This window comes from Chiloscyllium plagiosum, unplaced genomic scaffold (genome assembly GCF_037043375.1).
Source record: "Chiloscyllium plagiosum isolate Xiang-an unplaced genomic scaffold, Cpla_swu_hap1 HiC_scaffold_49, whole genome shotgun sequence".
Lineage (NCBI taxonomy): Eukaryota > Metazoa > Chordata > Chondrichthyes > Orectolobiformes > Hemiscylliidae > Chiloscyllium > Chiloscyllium plagiosum.
The window spans coordinates 633640-653526 of NW_028270187.1; positions in this window are offsets into that span (position 1 = coordinate 633640).

A 19887-nucleotide genomic window follows, 5' to 3' on the forward strand; every position below is an offset into this window, starting at 1 on the left:
CCCCGGTCTCCCCTCGGTCACTCGGAGCACCGTGCACAGTTCCCCGGTCTCCCCTCGGTCAGACCCGCACTCGGAGCACCGTGTACAGTTCCCCACTCTCTCCTCAGTCAGACCCACACTCGGAGCACCGTGGCCAGTTCCCCGGTCTCCCCTCGGTCAGACCCCACACTCGGAGCACCGTGCACAGTTCCCTGGTCTCCCCTCGGTCAGCACCTCACTCGGAGCACCGTGCACCGTTCCCCGGTCTCCCCTCGGTCAGACCCCGCACTCCGACCACCGTGCACAGTTCGCCGGTCTCCCCTCGGTCACTCAGAGCAGCGTGCACAGTTCCCCGGTCTCTCCTCGGTCAGACCCACACTCGGAGCACCGTGCACAGTTCCCCGGTCTCTCCTCGGTCAGACCCGCACTCGGAGCACCGTGCACAGTTCCCCGGTCTCTCCTCGGTCAGACCCACACTCGGAGCACCGTGCACATTTCCCCGGTCTCCCCTCGGTCAGACCCTCATTTGGAGCACCGTGCACAGTTCCCTGGTCTCCCCTCGGTCAGACCCACACTCAGAGCACCATGCACAGTTCCCCGGTCTCCCCTCGGTCACTCGGAGCACTGTGTACAGTTCCCCGGTCTCCACCTCTGTCAGACCCCACACTCGGAGCACCGTGCACAGTTCCCCGGTCTCCCCTCGGTCAGACCCCACACTCGGAGCACCGTGCACAGTTCCCCGGTCTCTCCTCGGTCAGACCCGCAGTCGGAGCACCGTGCACAGTTCCCCAGTCTCCCCTCGGTCACTCGGAGCACCGTGCACAGTTCCCCAGTCTCCCCTCGGTCAGACCCGCACTCGGAGCACCGTGCACAGTTCCCCGGTCTCTCCTCGGTCAGACCCTCGGTCGGAGCACCGTGCACAGTTCCCCGACCTCCCCTCGGTCAGACCCCTCACTCGGAGCACCGTGCACAGTTCCCCGGTCTCTCCTCGGTCAGACCCCACACTCGGAGCACCGTGCACAGTTCCCGGTCTCCCTCGGTCAGACCCACACTCGGAGCACCGTGCACCGTTCCCCGGTCTCTCCTCGGTAAACCTTCACTCGGAGCATCGTGTACAGTTCCCCGGTCTTTGTATCCCCCACGGTTAGACCCATACTCGGAGCACCGTGCACAGTTCCCTGGTCTCCGTATCCCCCTCAGTTAGACCCACACTCGGAGCACCGTGCACAGTTCCGCGGTCTCCCCTCGGTCAGACCTGCACTCGGAGCACCGTGCACAGTTCCCCGGTCTCTCCTCGGTCAGACCCACACTCGGAGCACCGTGCACAGTTCCCCGGTCTCCCCTCGGTCAGACCCACACTCGGAGCACCGTGCACAGTTCCCCGGTCTCCCCTCGGTCACTCGGAGCACCGTGCACAGTTCCCCACTCTCTCCTCGGTCAGACCCCACACTCGGAGCACCGTACACAGTTCCCCGGTCTCCCCTCGGTCAGCCCCTCACTCGGAGCACCGTGCACAGTTCCCCACTCTCTCCTCGGTCAGACCCCACACTCGGAGCACCATGCACAGTTCCCCGGTCTCTCCTCGGTCAGACCCACACTCGGAGCACCGTACACAGTTCCCCGGTCTCTCCTCGGTCAGACCCACACTCGGAGCACCGTGCACAGTTCCCCTGTCTCCACTCGGTCACTCGGAGCACCGTGCACAGTTCCCCGGTCTCCCCTCGGTCACTCGGAGCACCGTGCACAGTTCCCCAGTCTCCATATCCCCCTCGGTCAGTCCCGCACTCGGAGCACCGTGCACACTTCCCCGGTCTCCTCTCGGTCAGACCCCACACTCGGGGCACCGTAGACAGCTCCCCGGTCTCTCCTCGGTCAGACCCACACTCGGAGCACCGTGCACAGTTCCCCGGTCTCCCCTCGGTCAGACCCACACTCGGAGCACCGTGCACAGTTCCCCGGTCTCCCCTCGGTCACTCGGAGCACCGTGCACAGTTCCCCACTCTCTCCTCGGTCAGACCCCACACTCGGAGCACCGTACACAGTTCCCCGGTCTCCCCTCGGTCAGCCCCTCACTCGGAGCACCGTGCACAGTTCCCCACTCTCTCCTCGGTCAGACCCCACACTCGGAGCACCATGCACAGTTCCCCGGTCTCTCCTCGGTCAGACCCACACTCGGAGCACCGTACACAGTTCCCCGGTCTCTCCTCGGTCAGACCCACACTCGGAGCACCGTGCACAGTTCCCCTGTCTCCACTCGGTCACTCGGAGCACCGTGCACAGTTCCCCGGTCTTTGTATCCCCCACGGTTAGACCCATACTCGGAGCACCGTGCACAGTTCCCCAGTCTCCATATCCCCCTCGGTCAGTCCCGCACTCGGAGCACCGTGCACACTTCCCCGGTCTCCTCTCGGTCAGACCCCACACTCGGGGCACCGTAGACAGCTCCCCGGTCTCCCCTTGGCAGACCCACACTCGGGGCACAGTAGACAGCTCCCCGGTCTCCCCTCAGTAAACCTTCACTCGGAGCACCGTGCACAGTTCCCTGGTCGCCCCTCGGTTAGACCCACACTCGGAACACCATGCAGAGTTCCCCAGTCTCCATATCCCCCACGGTTAGACCCACACTCGGAGCACCGTGCACAGTTCCCCGGTCTCCCCTCGGTCAGACCCGCAGTCGGAGCACCGTGCACAGTTCCCCGGACTCCCCTCGGTCAGACCCCACACTCGGAGCACCGTGCCCAGTTCCCCGGTCTCTCCTCGGTCAGAACCACACTCGGAGCGCCGTGGCCAGTTCCCCGGTCTCCCCTCGGTCACTCGGAGCACCGTGCACAGTTCCCCGGTCTCCCCTCGGTCAGACCCGCACTCGGAGCACCGTGTACAGTTCCCCACTCTCTCCTCAGTCAGACCCACACTCGGAGCACCGTGGCCAGTTCCCCGGTCTCCCCTCGGTCAGACCCCACACTCGGAGCACCGTGCACAGTTCCCTGCTCTCCCCTCGGTCAGCACCTCACTCGGAGCACCGTGCACCGTTCCCCGGTCTCCCCTCGGTCAGACCCCGCACTCCGACCACCGTGCACAGTTCGCCGGTCTCCCCTCGGTCACTCGGAGCAGCGTGCACAGTTCCCCGGTCTCTCCTCGGTCAGACCCACACTCGGAGCACCGTGCACAGTTCCCCGGTCTCCCCTCGGTCAGAACCTCATTTGGAGCACCGTGCACAGTTCCCTGGTCTCCCCTCGGTCAGACCCACACTCAGAGCACCATGCACAGTTCCCCGGTCTCCCCTCGGTCACTCGGAGCACTGTGTACAGTTCCCCGGTCTCCACCTCTGTCAGACCCCACACTCGGAGCACCGTGCACAGTTCCCCGGTCTCCCCTCGGTCAGACCCCACACTCGGAGCACCATGCACAGTTCCCCGGTCTCCCCTCGCTCAGACCCTCACTCGGAGCACCGTGCACAGTTCCCCGGTCTCTCCTCGGTCAGACCCACACTCGGAGCACCGTGCACTGTTCCCCGGTCTCTCCTCGGTCAGACCCACATTCGGAGCACCGTGCACAGTTCCCCGGTCTCCACTCGGTCACTCGGAGCACCGTTCACAGTTCCCCAGTCTCATAATACCCCTCGGTCCGGCCCGCACTCAGAGCACCGTTCACAGTTCCCCAGTCTCCATATCCCCCTCGGTCAGACTCCACACTCGGAGCACCGTGCACAGATCCCCGGTCTCCCCTCAGTCAGACCCCACACTCGGAGCACTGTGCACAGTTCCCCGGTCTCTCCTCGGTCAGACCCACACTCGGAGCACCGTGCACAGTTCCCCGGTCTCCACTCGGTCACTCGGAGCACCGTGCACAGTTCCCCGGTCTCCACTCGGTCACTCGGAGCACCGTGCACAGTTCCCCGGTCTCCCCTCGGTCACTCGGAGCACCGTGCACAGTTCCCCAGTCTCCATATCCCCCTCGGTCAGTCCCGCACTTGGAGCACCGTGTACAGTTCCCCGGTCTCCACCTCTGTCAGACCCCACACTCGGAGCACCATGCACTGTTCCCCGCTCTCCCCTCGGTCAGCCCCTCACTCGGAGCACTGTGCACAATTCCCCGGTCTCCCCTCGGTCAGACCCGCACTCGGAGCACCGTGCACCGTTCCCCGGTCTCCCCTTGGTCAGACCCACACTTGGAGCACCGTGCACAGTTCCCCGATCTCCCCTCGGTAAACCTTCACTCGGAGCATCGTGTACAGTTCTCCAGTCTCTGTATCTCCCTCAGTTAGACCTGCACTCGGAGCAGCTTGCACAGTTTCCCGGTCTCCCCTCGGTCAGACCCACGCTCGGAGCACCGTGCACAGTTTCCCAGTCTCTGTATCTCCCTCAGTTAGACCTGCACTCGGAGCACCTTGCACAGTTCCGCGGTCTCCCCTCGGTCAGACCCGCACTCGGAACACCGTGCACAGTTCCCCGGTCTCCCCTCGGTCAGACCCCACACTCGGAGCACCGTGCAGAGTTCCCCGGTCTCCCCTCGGTCAGCCCCTCACTCGGAGCACCGTGCACAGTTCCCCGGTCTCCCCTCGGTCACTCGGAGCACCGTGCGCGGTTCCCCGGTCTCCCCTCGGTCACTCGGAGCAGCGTGCACAGTTCCCCGGTCTCCCCTCGGTCAGACCCCACACTCGGAGCACCGTGCACAGTTCCCCGTTCTCCCCTCGGTCAGACCCACACTCGGAGCACCGTGCCCAGTTCCCCGGTCTCTCCTCGGTCAGAACCACACTCGGAGCACCGTGCACAGTTCCCCGGTCTCCCCTCGGTCAGACCCTCACTCGGAGCACCGTGCACAGTTCCCCGGACTCCCCTCGGTCAGACCCACACTCGGAGCACCGTGCACAGTTCCCCGGTCTCCCCTCGGTCACTCGGAGCACCGTGCACAGTTCCCCGGTCTCCCCTCGGTCAGACCCGCACTCGGAGCACCGTGTACAGTTCCCCACTCTCTCCTCAGTCAGACCCACACTCGGAGCACCGTGGCCAGTTCCCCGGTCTCCCCTCGGTCAGACCCCACACTCGGAGCACCGTGCACAGTTCCCTGGTCTCCCCTCGGTCAGCACCTCACTCGGAGCACCGTGCACCGTTCCCCGGTCTCCCCTCGGTCAGACCCCGCACTCCGACCACCGTGCACAGTTCGCCGGTCTCCCCTCGGTCACTCGGAGCAGCGTGCACAGTTCCCCGGTCTCTCCTCAGTCAGACCCACACTCGGAGCACCGTGCACATTTCCCCGGTCTCCCCTCGGTCAGACCCTCATTTGGAGCACCGTGCACAGTTCCCTGGTCTCCCCTCGGTCAGACCCACACTCAGAGCACCATGCACAGTTCCCCGGTCTCCCCTCGGTCACTCGGAGCACTGTGTACAGTTCCCCGGTCTCCACCTCTGTCAGACCCCACACTCGGAGCACCGTGCACAGTTCCCCGGTCTCCCCTCGGTCAGACCCCACACTCGGAGCACCGTGCACAGTTCCCCGGTCTCTCCTCGGTCAGACCCGCAGTCGGAGCACCGTGCACAGTTCCCCGGTCTCCCCTCGGTCACTCGGAGCACCGTGCACAGTTCCCCAGTCTCCCCTCGGTCAGACCCGCACTCGGAGCACCGTGCACAGTTCCCCGGTCTCTCCTCGGTCAGACCCTCGGTCGGAGCACCGTGCACAGTTCCCCGACCTCCCCTCGGTCAGACCCCTCACTCGGAGCACCGTGCACAGTTCTCCGGTCTCCCCTCGGTTAGACCCCACACTCGGAGCACCGTGCCCAGTTCACCGGTCTCCCCTCGGTCAGACCCCACACTCTCAGCACCGTGCACAGTTCCCCAGTCTCCGTATCCCCCCCCATGGTTAGACCCACACTCGGAGCACCGTGCACAGTTCCCCGGTCTCCCCTCGGTCAGACCCCACACTCTGAGCCCCATGCACAGTTCCCCAGTCTCCCCTCGGTCAGACCTGCACTCGGAGCACCGTGCACAGTTCCCCGGTCTTCCCTCGGTCAGACCCCACACTCGGAGCCCCATGCACAGTTCCCCAGTCTCCCCTCGGTCAGACCCGCAGTCGGAGCAGCGTGCACAGTTCCCCGGTCTCCCCTCGGTCAGACCCCACACTCGGAGCACCGTGCACAGTTCCCCGGTCTCCCCTCGGTCAGACCCGCAGTCGGAGCACCGTGCACAGTTCCCCGGTCTCCCCTCGGTCAGACCCACACTCGGAGCACCATGCACAGTTCCCCGGTCTCCCCTTGGTCACTCGGAGCACCGTGTACAGTTCCCCGGTCTCTCCTCGGTCAGACCCCACACTCGGAGCACCATGCACAGTTCCCCGGTCTCCCCTCGGTCAGACCCTCACTCGGAGCACCGTGCATAGTTCCCCGGTCTCCCCTCGGTCAGACCCCACACTCGGAGCACCGTGCACAGTTCCCCGGTGTCCACTCAGTTAGACCCGCACTCGGAGCACAATGCACAGTTCCCCAGTCTCCATATCCCCCACAGTTAGGTACACACTCGGGGCACCGTGCACTATTCCCCAGTCTCCGTATCCCCCACGGTTAGACCCACACTCAGAGCACGTGCACTATTCCCCAGTCTCCGTATCCCCCTCAGTTAGGTACACACTTGGAACACCATGCACAGTTCCCCAGCCTCCACTCGGTCAGACCCCACACTCGGAGCAACGTGCGCAGTTCCCCGGTCTCCCCTTGGTCAGACCCCACACTCGGAGCACCGTACACAGTTCCCCGGTCTCCCCTCGGTCAGACCCCACACTCGGAGCACCGTGTACAGTTCCCCGGTCTCCCCTCGGTCAGCCCCTCACTCGGAGCACCGTGCACAATTCCCCGGTCTCCCCTCGGTCAGACCTGCACTCAGGGCACCGTAGACAGTTCCCCGATCTCCCCTCGGTAAACCTTCACTCGGAGCATCGTGTACAGTTCTCCAGTCTCTGTATCCCCCTCAGTTAGACCCACACTCGGAGCACCGTGCACAGTTCCCCGGTCTCCCCTTGGTCAGACCCACACTCGGAGCACCGTGCACAGTTCCCCGGTCTCCCCTCGGTCAGCCCCTCACTCGGAGCACCGTGCACAGTTCCCCGGTCTCTCCTCGGTCAGACCCGCACTCGGAGCACCGTGCACAGTTCCCCGGTCTCCCCTCGGTCAGACCCTCACTCGGAGCACCGTGCACAGTTCCCCGGTCTCCCCTCGGTCAGACCCCACACTCGGAGCACCGTGCACAGTTCCCCGGTCTCCCCTCGGTCAGACCCTCATTCAGAGCACCGTGCACAGTTCCCCGGTCACCCTCGGTCAGACCCTCATTCGGAGCACCATGCACAGTTCCCCAGTCTCCATATCCCCCACAGTTAGGTACACACTCGGGGCACCGTGCACTATTCCCCAGTCTCCGTATACCCCACGGTTAGACCAACACTCAGAGCACGTGCACTATTCCCCAGTCTCCGTATCCCCCTCAGTTAGGTACACACTTGGAACACCATGCACAGTTCCCCAGCCTCCACTCGGTCAGACCCCACACTCGGAGCAACGTGCGCAGTTCCCCGGTCTCCCCTTGGTCAGACCCCGCACTCGGAGCACCGTGTACAGTTCCCCGGTCTCCACCTCTGTCAGACCCCACACTCGGAGCACCATGCACTGTTCCCCGCTCTCCCCTCGGTCAGCCCCTCACTCGGAGCACCGTGCACAATTTCCCGGTCTCCCCTCGGTCAGACCCACACTCGGAGCACCGTGCACCGTTCCCCGGTCTCCCCTTGGTCAGACCCACACTTGGAGCACCGTGCACAGTTCCCCGATCTCCCCTCGGTAAACCTTCACTCGGAGCATCGTGTACAGTTCTCCAGTCTTTGTATCCCCCACGGTTAGACCTGCACTCGGAGCACCTTGCACAGTTACGCGGTCTCCCCTCGGTCAGACCCGCACTCGGAGCACCGTGCACAGTTCCCCACTCTCTCCTCGGTCAGACCCCACACTCGGAGCACCGTGCAGAGTACCCCGGTCTCCCCTCGGTCAGCCCCTCACTCGGAGCACCGTGCACAGTTCCCCGGTCTCCCCTTGGTCACTCGGAGCAGCGTGCACAGTTCCCCGGTCTCCCCTCGGTCAGACCCGCAGTCGGAGCACCGTGCACAGTTCCCCAGTCTCCCCTCGGTCACTCGGAGCACCGTGCACAGTTCCCCGGTTTCTCCTCGGTCAGACCCGCAGTCGGAGCACCGTGCACAGTTCCCCAGTCTCCCCTCGGTCACTCGGAGCACCGTGCACAGTTCCCCGGTTTCTCCTCGGTCAGACCCACACTCGGAGCACTGTGCACAGTTCCCCGGTCTCCCCTCGGTCAGACCCCACATTCGGAGCACTGTGCACAGTTCCCCGGTCTCCCCTCGGAGCACCGTGCACAGTTCCCCGGTCTCCCCTCGCTCAGACCCTCACTCGGAGCACCGTGCACAGTTCCCCGGTCTCTCCTCGGTCAGACCCGCAGTCGGAGCACCGTGCACAGTTCCCCGGTCTCCCCTCGGTCAGACCCGCACTCGGAGCACCGTGCACAGTTCCCCGGTCTCCCCTCGGTCAGACCCGCACTCGGAGCACCGTGCACAGTTCCCCGGTCTCTCCTCGGTCAGACCCCACACTCGGAGCACCGTGCACAGTTCCCCGGTCTCCCTTGGTCAGACCCACACTCGGAGCACCGTGCACAGTTCCCCGGTCTCCCCTCGGTCAGACCCGCACTCGGAGCACCGTGCACCGTTCCCCGGTCTCCCCTTGGTCAGACCCACACTTGGAGCACCGTGCACCGTTCCCCGGTCTCCCCTCGGTCACTCGGAGCACCGTGCACAGTTCCCCGGTCTGCGCTCGGTCACTCGGAGCACCGTGCACAGTTCCCTGGTCTCCCCTCGTTCAGACCCTCACTCGGAGCACCGTGCACAGTTCCCCGGTCTCTCCTCGGTCAGACCCGCAGTCGGAGCACCGTGCACAGTTCCCCGGACTCCCCTCGGTCAGACCCGCACTCGGAGCACCGTGCACAGTTCCCCGGTCTCCCCTCGGTCAGACCCCACACTCGGAGCACCGTGCACCGTTCCCCGGTCTCCCCTCGGTCACTCGGAGCACCGTGCACAGTTCCCCGGTCTCCCCTCGGTCACTCGGAGCACCGTACACAGTTCCCCGGTCTCCCCTCGCTCAGACCCTCACTCGGAGCACCGTGCACAGTTCCCCAGTCTCCTCTCGGTCAGACCCGCAGTCGGAGCACCGTGCACAGTTCCCCGGTCTCTCCTCGGTCAGACCCACACTCGGAGCACCATGCACAGTTCCCCGGTCTCCCCTCGGTCAGACCCTCACTCGGAGCACCGTGCATAGTTCCCCGGTCTCCCCTCGGTCAGACCCCACACTCGGAGCACCGTGCACAGTTCCCCGGTCTCCCCTCGGTCAGACCCCACACTCGGAGCACCGTGCACAGTTCCCCGGTGTCCCCTCGGTCAGACCCCACACTCGGAGCACCGTGCACAGTTCCCCGGTGTCCACTCAGTTAGACCCGCACTCGGAGCACAATGCACAGTTCCCCAGTCTCCATATCCCCCACAGTTAGGTACACACTCGGGGCACCGTGCACTATTCCCCAGTCTCCGTATCCCCCACGGTTAGACCCACACTCAGAGCACGTGCACTATTCCCCAGTCTCCGTATCCCCCTCAGTTAGGTACACACTTGGAACACCATGCACAGTTCCCCAGCCTCCACTCGGTCAGACCCCACACTCGGAGCAACGTGCGCAGTTCCCCGGTCTCCCCTTGGTCAGACCCCACACTCGGAGCACCGTACACAGTTCCCCGGTCTCCCCTCGGTCAGACCCCACACTCGGAGCACCGTGCACAGTTCCCCGGTCTCCCCTCGGTCAGCCCCTCACTCGGAGCACCGTGCACAATTCCCCGGTCTCCCCTCGGTCAGACCTGCACTCAGGGCACCGTAGACAGTTCCCCGATCTCCCCTCGGTAAACCTTCACTCGGAGCATCGTGTACAGTTCTCCACTCTCTGTATCCCCCTCAGTTAGACCCACACTCGGAGCACCGTGCACAGTTCCCCGGTCTCCCCTCGGTCAGACCCACACTCGGAGCACCGTGCACAGTTCCCCGGTCTCCCCTCGGTCAGCCCCTCACTCGGAGCACCGTGCACAGTTCCCCGGTCTCTCCTCGGTCAGACCCGCACTCGGAGCACCGTGCACAGTTCCCCGGTCTCCCCTCGGTCAGCCCCTCACTCGGAGCACCGTGCACAGTTCCCCGGTCTCTCCTCGGTCAGACCCGCACTCGGAGCACCGTGCACAGTTCCCCGGTCTCCCCTCGGTCAGACCCTCACTCGGAGCACCGTGCACAGTTCCCCGGTCTCCCCTCGGTCAGACCCCACACTCGGAGCACCGTGCACAGTTCCCCGGTCTCCCCTCGGTCAGACCCTCATTCAGAGCACCGTGCACAGTTCCCCGGTCTCCCCTCGGTCAGACCCTCATTCGGAGCACCATGCACAGTTCCCCAGTCTCCATATCCCCCACAGTTAGGTACACACTCGGGGCACCGTGCACTATTCCCCAGTCTCCGTATACCCCACGGTTAGACCAACACTCAGAGCACGTGCACTATTCCCCAGTCTCCGTATCCCCCTCAGTTAGGTACACACTTGGAACACCATGCACAGTTCCCCAGCCTCCACTCGGTCAGACCCCACACTCGGAGCAACGTGCACAGTTCCCCGGTCTCCCCTTAGTCAGACCCCACACTCGGAGCACCGTGCACAGTTCCCCGGTCTCCCTCGGTCAGACCCACACTCGGAGCACCGTGCACAGTTCCCCGGTCTCCCCTCGGTCAGACCCGCACTCGGAGCACCGTGCACCGTTCCCCGGTCTCCCCTTGGTCAGACCCACACTTGGAGCACCGTGCACCGTACCCCGGTCTCCCCTCGGTCACTCGGAGCACCGTGCACAGTTCCCCGGTCTCCGCTCGGTCACTCGGAGCACCGTACACAATTCCCCGGTCTCCCCTCGGTCAGACCTGCACTTAGGGCACCGGAGACAGTTCCCCGATCTCCCCTCGGTAAACCTTCACTCGGAGCATCGTGTACAGTTCTCCACTCTCTGTATCCCCCTCAGTTAGACCCACACTCGGAGCACCGTGCACAGTTCCCCGGTCTCCCCTCGGTCAGACCCACACTCGGAGCACCGTGCACAGTTCCCCGGTCTCCCCTCGGTCAGCCCCTCACTCGGAGCACCGTGCACAGTTCCCCGGTCTCTCCTCGGTCAGACCCGCACTCGGAGCACCGTGCACAGTTCCCCGGTCTCCCCTCGGTCAGCCCCTCACTCGGAGCACCGTGCACAGTTCCCCGGTCTCTCCTCGGTCAGACCCGCACTCGGAGCACCGTGCACAGTTCCCCGGTCTCCCCTCGGTCAGACCCTCACTCGGAGCACTGTGCACAGTTCCCCGGTCTCCCCTCGGTCACTCGGAGCACCGTGCACAGTTCCCCGGTCTCTCCTCGGTCAGACCCGCAGTCGGAGCACCATGCACCGTTCCCCGGTCTCCCCTCGGTTAGACCCGCACTTGGAGCACCGTGCACAGTTCCCCGGTCTCCCCTCGGTCAGACCCCACACTCGGAGCAACGTGCGCAGTTCCCCGGTCTCCCCTTGGTCAGACCCCACACTCGGAGCACCGTGCACAGTTCCCCGGTCTCCCTCGGTCAGACCCACACTCGGAGCACCGTGCACAGTTCCCCGGTCTCCCTCGGTCAGACCCACACTCGGAGCACCGTGCACCGTTCCCCGGTCTCCCCTTGGTCAGACCCACACTTGGAGCACCGTGCACCGTACCCCGGTCTCCCCTCGGTCACTCGGAGCACCGTGCACAGTTCCCCGGTCTCCGCTCGGTCACTCGGAGCACCGTACACAATTCCCCGGTCTCCCCTCGGTCAGACCTGCACTCAGGGCACCGGAGACAGTTCCCCGATCTCCCCTCGGTAAACCTTCACTCGGAGCATCGTGTACAGTTCTCCACTCTCTGTATCCCCCTCAGTTAGACCCACACTCGGAGCACCGTGCACAGTTCCCCGGTCTCCCCTCGGTCAGACCCACACTCGGAGCACCGTGCACAGTTCCCCGGTCTCCCCTCGGTCAGCCCCTCACTCGGAGCACCGTGTACAGTTCCCCGGTCTCTCCTCGGTCAGACCCGCACTCGGAGCACCGTGCACAGTTCCCCGGTCTCCCCTCGGTCAGCCCCTCACTTGGAGCACCGTGCACAGTTCCCCGGTCTCTCCTCGGTCAGACCCGCACTCGGAGCACCGTGCACAGTTCCCCGGTCTCCCCTCGGTCAGACCCCACACTCGGAGCACCGTGCACAGTTCCCCGGTCTCCCCTCGGTCAGACCCTCATTCGGAGCACCATGCACAGTTCCCCAGTCTCCATATCCCCCACAGTTAGGTACACACTCGGGGCACCTTGCACTATTCCCCAGTCTCCGTATACCCCACGGTTAGACCAACACTCAGAGCACGTGCACTATTCCCCAGTCTCCGTATCCCCCTCAGTTAGGTACACACTTGGAACACCATGCACAGTTCCCCAGCCTCCACTCGGTCAGACCCCACACTCGGAGCAACGTGCACAGTTCCCCGGTCTCTCCTCGGTCAGACCCGCACTCGGAGCACCGTGCACAGTTCCCCGGTCTCCCCTCGGTCAGACCCTCACTCGGAGCACTGTGCACAGTTCCCCGGTCTCCCCTCGGTCACTCGGAGCACCGTGCACAGTTCCCCGGTCTCTCCTCGGTCAGACCCGCAGTCGGAGCACCATGCACCGTTCCCCGGTCTCCCCTCGGTTAGACCCGCACTTGGAGCACCGTGCACAGTTCCCCGGTCTCCCCTCGGTCAGACCCCACACTCGGAGCAACGTGCGCAGTTCCCCGGTCTCCCCTTGGTCAGACCCCACACTCGGAGCACCGTGCACAGTTCCCCGGTCTCCCTCGGTCAGACCCACACTCGGAGCACCGTGCACAGTTCCCCGGTCTCCTTCGGTCAGACCCACACTCGGAGCACCGTGCACCGTTCCCCGGTCTCCCCTTGGTCAGACCCACACTTGGAGCACCGTGCACCGTACCCCGGTCTCCCCTCGGTCACTCGGAGCACCGTGCACAGTTCCCCGGTCTCCGCTCGGTCACTCGGAGCACCGTACACAATTCCCCGGTCTCCCCTCGGTCAGACCTGCACTCAGGGCACCGGAGACAGTTCCCCGATCTCCCCTCGGTAAACCTTCACTCGGAGCATCGTGTACAGTTCTCCACTCTCTGTATCCCCCTCAGTTAGACCCACACTCGGAGCACCGTGCACAGTTCCCCGGTCTCCCCTCGGTCAGACCCACACTCGGAGCACCGTGCACAGTTCCCCGGTCTCCCCTCGGTCAGCCCCTCACTCGGAGCACCGTGTACAGTTCCCCGGTCTCTCCTCGGTCAGACCCGCACTCGGAGCACCGTGCACAGTTCCCCGGTCTCCCCTCGGTCAGCCCCTCACTTGGAGCACCGTGCACAGTTCCCCGGTCTCTCCTCGGTCAGACCCGCACTCGGAGCACCGTGCACAGTTCCCCGGTCTCCCCTCGGTCAGACCCCACACTCGGAGCACCGTGCACAGTTCCCCGGTCTCCCCTCGGTCAGACCCTCATTCGGAGCACCATGCACAGTTCCCCAGTCTCCATATCCCCCACAGTTAGGTACACACTCGGGGCACCTTGCACTATTCCCCAGTCTCCGTATCCCCCTCAGTTAGGTACACACTTGGAACACCATGCACAGTTCCCCAGCCTCCACTCGGTCAGACCCCACACTCGGAGCAACGTGCGCAGTTTCCCGGTCTCCCCTTGGTCAGACCCCACACTCGGAGCACCGTGCACAGTTCCCCGGTCTCCCTCGGTCAGACCCACACTCGGAGCACCGTGCACAGTTCCCCGGTCTCCCCTCGGTCAGCCCCTCACTCGGAGCACCGTGCACCGTTCCCCGGTCTCCCCTTGGTCAGACCCACACTTGGAGCACCGTGCACCGTACCCCGGTCTCCCCTCGGTCACTCGGAGCACCGTGCACAGTTCCCCGGTCTCCGCTCGGTCACTCGGAGCACCGTACACAGTTCCCCGGTCTCCACTCGCTCAGACCCTCACTCGGAGCACCGTGCACAGTTCCCCGGTCTCTCCTCGGTCAGATCCGCAGTCGGAGCACCGTGCACAGTTCCCCGGTCTCCCCTCGGTCAGACCCGCACTCGGAGCACCGTGCACAGTTCCCCGGTCTCCCCTCGGTCAGACCCCACACTCGGAGCACCGTGCACCGTTCCCCGGTCTCCCCTCGGTCACTCGGAGCACCGTGCACAGTTCCCCGGTCTCTCCTCGGTCAGACCCGCAGTCGGAGCACCGTGCACAGTTCCCCGGTCTCCCCTTGGTTAGACCCGCACTTGGAGCACCGTGCACAGTTCCCCGGTCTCCCCTCGGTCAGACCCACACTCAGAGCACCGTGCACAGTTCCCTGGTCTCCCCTCGCTCAGACCCTCACTCGGAGCACCGTGCACAGTTCCCCGGTCTCCCCTCGGTCAGACCCACACTTGGAGCACCGTGCACAGTTCCCCAGTCTCCCCTCGGTCAGACCCCACACTCGGAGCACCGTGCACAGTTCCTCGGTCTCCCCTTGGTCAGACCCCACACTCGGAGCACCGTGCACCGTTCCCCGGTCTCCCCTTGGTCAGACCCACACTTGGAGCACCGTGCACAGTTCCCCGGTCTCACCTCGGTCAGACCCGCAGTCGGAGCACCGTGCACAGTTCCCCGGTCTCTCCTCGGTCAGACCCACACTCGGAGCACCGTACACAGTTCCCCGGTCTCCCCTCGGTCAGACCCCACATTCGGAGCACTGTGCACAGTTCCCCGGTCTCCCCTCGGTCACTCGGAGCACCGTGCACAGTTCCCCGGTCTCTCCTCGGTCAGACCCGCAGTCGGAGCACCATGCACCGTTCCCCGGTCTCCCCTCGGTTAGACCCGCACTTGGAGCACCGTGCACAGTTCCCCGGTCTCCCCTCGGTCAGACCCACACTTGGAGCACCGTGCACCGTTCCCCGGTCTCCCCTTGGTCAGACCCCACACTTGGAGCACCGTGCACAGTTCCCCGGTCTCTCCTCGGTCAGACCCGCAGTCGGAGCACCGTGCACAGTTCCCCGGTCTCCCCTCGGTCAGACCCACACTTGGAGCACCGTGCACAGTTCCCCAGTCTCCCCTCGGTCAGACCCCACACTCGGAGCACCGTGCACAGTTCCTCGGTCTCCCCTTGGTCAGACCCCACACTCGGAGCACCGTGCACCGTTCCCCGGTCTCCCCTTGGTCAGACCCACACTTGGAGCACCGTGCACAGTTCCCCGGTCTCTCCTCGGTCAGACCCGCAGTCGGAGCACCGTGCACAGTTCCCCGGTCTCCCCTCGGTCAGACCCACACTTGGAGCACCGTGCACAGTTCCCCGGTCTCCCCTCGGTCAGACCTCACACTCAGAGCACCGTGCACAGTTCCCCGGTCTCTCCTCGGTCAGACCCCACACTCGGAGCACCGTGCACAGTTCCCCGGTCTCCCTCGGTCAGACCCACACTCGGAGCACCGTGCACAGTTCCCCGGTCTCCCCTCGGTCAGACCCGCACTCGGAGCACCGTGCACCGTTCCCCGGTCTCCCCTTGGTCAGACCCACACTTGGAGCACCGTGCACAGTTCCCCGGTCTCCCCTCGGTCAGACCCCACACTCGGAGCACCGTGCACCGTTCCCCGGTCTTCCCTTGGTCAGACCCACACTTGGAGCACCGTGCACAGTTCCCCGATCTCCCCTCGGTAAACCTTCACTCGGAGCATCGTGTACAGTTCTCCGGTCTTTGTATCCCCCACGGTTAGACCCACACTCGGAGCACCGTGCACAGTTTCCCAGTCTCTGTATCTCCCTCAGTTAGACCTGCACTCGGAGCACCTTGCACAGTTCCGCGGTCTCCCCTCGGTCAGACCCGCTCTCGGAGCACCGTGCACAGTTCCCCGGTCTCCCCTCGGTCAGCCCCTCACTCGGAGCACCGTGCACAGTTCCCCGGTCTCCCCTCGGTCACTCGGAGCAGCGTGCACAGTTCCCCGGTTTCTCCTCGGTCAGACCCACACTCGTAGCACCTTGCACAGTTCCCCGGTCTCCCCTCGGTCAGACCCCACATTCGGAGCACTGTGCACAGTTCCCCGGTCTTCCCTCGGTCACTCGGAGCACCATGCACAGTTCCCCGGTCTCCCCTCGCTCAGACCCTCACTCGGAGCACCGTGCACAGTTCCCCGGTCTCTCCTCGGTCAGACCCGCAGTCGGAGCACCGTGCACAGTTCCCCGGTCTCCCCTCGGTCACTCGGAGCACCGTGCACAGTTCCCCGGTCTCCCCTCGGTCAGACCCGCAGTCGGAGCACCGTGCACAGTTCCCCAGTCTCCCCTCGGTCACTCGGAGCACCGTGCACAGTTCCCCGGTTTCTCCTCGGTCAGACCCACACTCGTAGCACCTTGCACAGTTCCCCGGTCTCCCCTCGGTCAGACCCCACATTCGGAGCACCGTGCACAGTTCCCCGGTCTTCCCTCGGTCACTCGGAGCACCATGCACAGTTCCCCGGTCTCCCCTCGGTCAGACCCGCACTCGGAGCACCGTGCACAGTTCCCCGGTCTCTCCTCGGTCAGACCCGCAGTCGGAGCACCGTGCACAGTTCCCCGGTCTCTCCTCGGTCAGACCCCACACTCGGAGCACCGTGCACAGTTCCCCGGTCTCCCTCGGTCAGACCCACACTCAGAGCACCGTGCACAGTTCCCCGGTCTCCCCTCGGTCAGACCCGCACTCAGAGCACCGTGCACAGTTCCCCACTCTCTCCTCGGTCAGACCCCACACTCGGAGCACCGTGCCCAGTTCCCCGGTCTCTCCTCAGTCAGAACCACACTCGGAGCAGCGTGCACAGTTCCCCGGTCTCTCCTCGGTCAGACCCACACTCGGAGCACCGTGCACTGTTCCCCGGTCTCTCCTCGGTCAGACCCACACTCGGAGCACCGTGCACAGTTCCCCGGTCTCCACTCGGTCACTCGGAGCACCGTGCACAGTTCCCCACTCTCTCCTCGGTCAGACCCCACACTCGGAGCACCGTGCCCAGTTCCCCGGTCTCTCCTCAGTCAGAACCACACTCGGAGCAGCGTGCACAGTTCCCCGGTCTCTCCTCGGTCAGACCCACACTCGGAGCACCGTGCACTGTTCCCCGGTCTCTCCTCGGTCAGACCCACACTCGGAGCACCGTGCACAGTTCCCCGGTCTCCACTCGGTCACTCGGAGCACCGTTCACAGTTCCCCAGTCTCATAATACCCCTCGGTCCGACCCGCACTCAGAGCACCGTTCACAGTTCCCCAGTCTCCATATCCCCTTCGGTCAGACTCCACACTCGGAGCACCGTGCACAGATCCCCGGTCTCCCCTCAATCAGACCCACACTCGGAGCACCGTGCACAGTTCCCCGGTCTCTCCTCGGTCAGACCCACACTCGGAGCGCCGTGCACAGTTCCCCGGTCTCCCCTCGGTCAGACCCTCATTCGGAGCACCATGCACAGTTCCCTGGTCTCCCCTCGGTCAGACCCACACTCGGAGCACCATGCACAGTTCCCCGGTCTCCCCTCGGTCACTTGGAGCACCGTGTACAGTTCCCCGGTCTCCACCTCTGTCAGACCCCACACTCGGAGCACCGTGCACAGTTCCCCGGTCTCCCCTCGGTCAGACCCCACACTCGGAGCACCATGCACAGTTCCCCGGTCTCCCCTCGCTCAGACCCTCACTCGGAGCACCGTGTACAGTTCCCCGGTCTCCCCTCGGTCAGACCTGCAGTCGGAGCACCGTGCACAGTTCCCCAGTCTCCACCCGGTCACTCGGAGCACCGTGCACAGTTCCCCGGTCTCCACTCGGTCACTCAGAGCACCGTTCACAGTTCCCCGGTCTCCATATCCCCCTCGGTCAGACCCGCACTCGGAGCACCGTGCACAGTTCACCGGTCTCCCTTCGGTCAGACTCCACACTCGGAGCACCGTGCACAGATCCCCGGTCTCCCCTCAGTCAGACCCACACTCGGAGCACCTTACACAGTTCCCCGGTCTCTCCTCGGTCAGACCCACACTCGGAGCACCGTGCACAGTTCCCCGGTCTCCACTCGGTCACTCGGAGCACCGTGCACGGTTCCCCGGTCTCCCCTCGGTCACTCGGAGCACCGTGCACAGTTCCCCAGTCTCCATATCCCCCTCGGTCAATCCCGCACTCGGAGCACCGTGCACACTTCCCCGGTCTCCCCTCGGTCAGACCCCACACTCGGGGCACCGTAGACAGCACCCCGGTCTCCCCTTGGCAGACCCACACTCGGGGCACCGTAGACAGCTCCCCGGTCTCCCCTCAGTAAACCTTCACTCGGAGCACCGTGCACAGTTCCCTGGTCGCCCCTCGGTTAGACCCACACTCGGAACACCATGCGGAGTTCCCCAGTCTCTGCATCCCCCACGGTTAGACCCACACTCGGAGCACCGTGCACAGTTCCCCAGTCTCCGTATCCCCCACGGTTAGATCCACACTCGGAGCACCATGCACAGTTCCCCGGTCTCCCCTCGGTCAGACCCGCACTCGGGGCACCGTGCACAGTTCCCCGGTCTCCCCTCGGTCAGACCCACACTTGGAGCACCGTGCACCGTTCCGGGGTCTCCCCTCGGTCACTCGGAGCACCGTGCACAGTTCCCTGGTCTCTCCTCGGTCAGACCCACACTCGGAGCACCGTGCACAGTTCCCCGGTCTCCCCTCGGTCAGACCCACACTCGGAGCACCATGCACAGTTCCCCGGTCTCCCCTCGGTCACTCGGAGCACCGTGTACAGTTCCCCGGTCTCCACCTCTGTCAGACCCCACACTCGGAGCACCGCGCACTGTTCCCCGGTCTCCCCTCGGTCAGACCCCACACTTGGAGCACCGGACATAGTTCCCCGGTCTCCCCTCGCTCAGACCCTCACTCGGAGCACCATGCACAGTTCCCCGGTCTCTCCTCGGTCAGACCCACACTCGGAGCACCGGACATAGTTCCCCGGTCTCTCCTCGGTCAGACCCACACTCGGAGCACCGTGCACAGTTCCCCTGTCTCCACTCGGTCACTCGGAGCACCGTGCACAGATCCCCGGTGTCCCCTCGGTCACTCGGAGCACCGTGCACAGTTCCCCAGTCTCCATATCCCCCTCGGTCAGTCCCGCACTCGGAGCACCGTGCACACTTCCCCGGTCTCCCCTCGGTCAGACCCCACACTCGGGGCACCGTAGACAGCTCCCCGGTCTCCCCTTGGCAGACCCACACTCGGGGCACCGTAGACAGTTCCCCGGTCTCCCCTCAGTAAACCTTAACTCGGAGCACCGTGCACAGTTCCCTGGTCGCCCCTCGGTTAGACCCACACTCGGAACACCATGCAGAGTTCCCCAGTCTCCATATCCCCCACGGTTAGACCCACACTCGGAGCACCGTGCACAGTTCCCCGGTCTCCCCTCGGTCAGACCCGCAGTCGGAGCAGCGTGCACAGTTCCCCGGTCTCCCCTCGGTCAGACCCCACACTCGGAGCACCGTGCACAGTTCCCCAGTCTCCCCTCGGTCAGACCCGCAGTCGGAGCACCGTGCACAGTTCCCCGGTCTCCCCTCGGTCAGACCCACACTCGGAGCACCGTGCCCAGTTCCCCGGTCTCTCCTCGGTCAGAACCACACTCGGAGCACCGTGCGCAGTTCCCCGGTCTCCCTTCGGTCACTCGGAGCACCACGCACAGTTCCCCGGTCTCCCCTCGGTCAGACCCCACACTCGGAGCACCGTGCACAGTTCC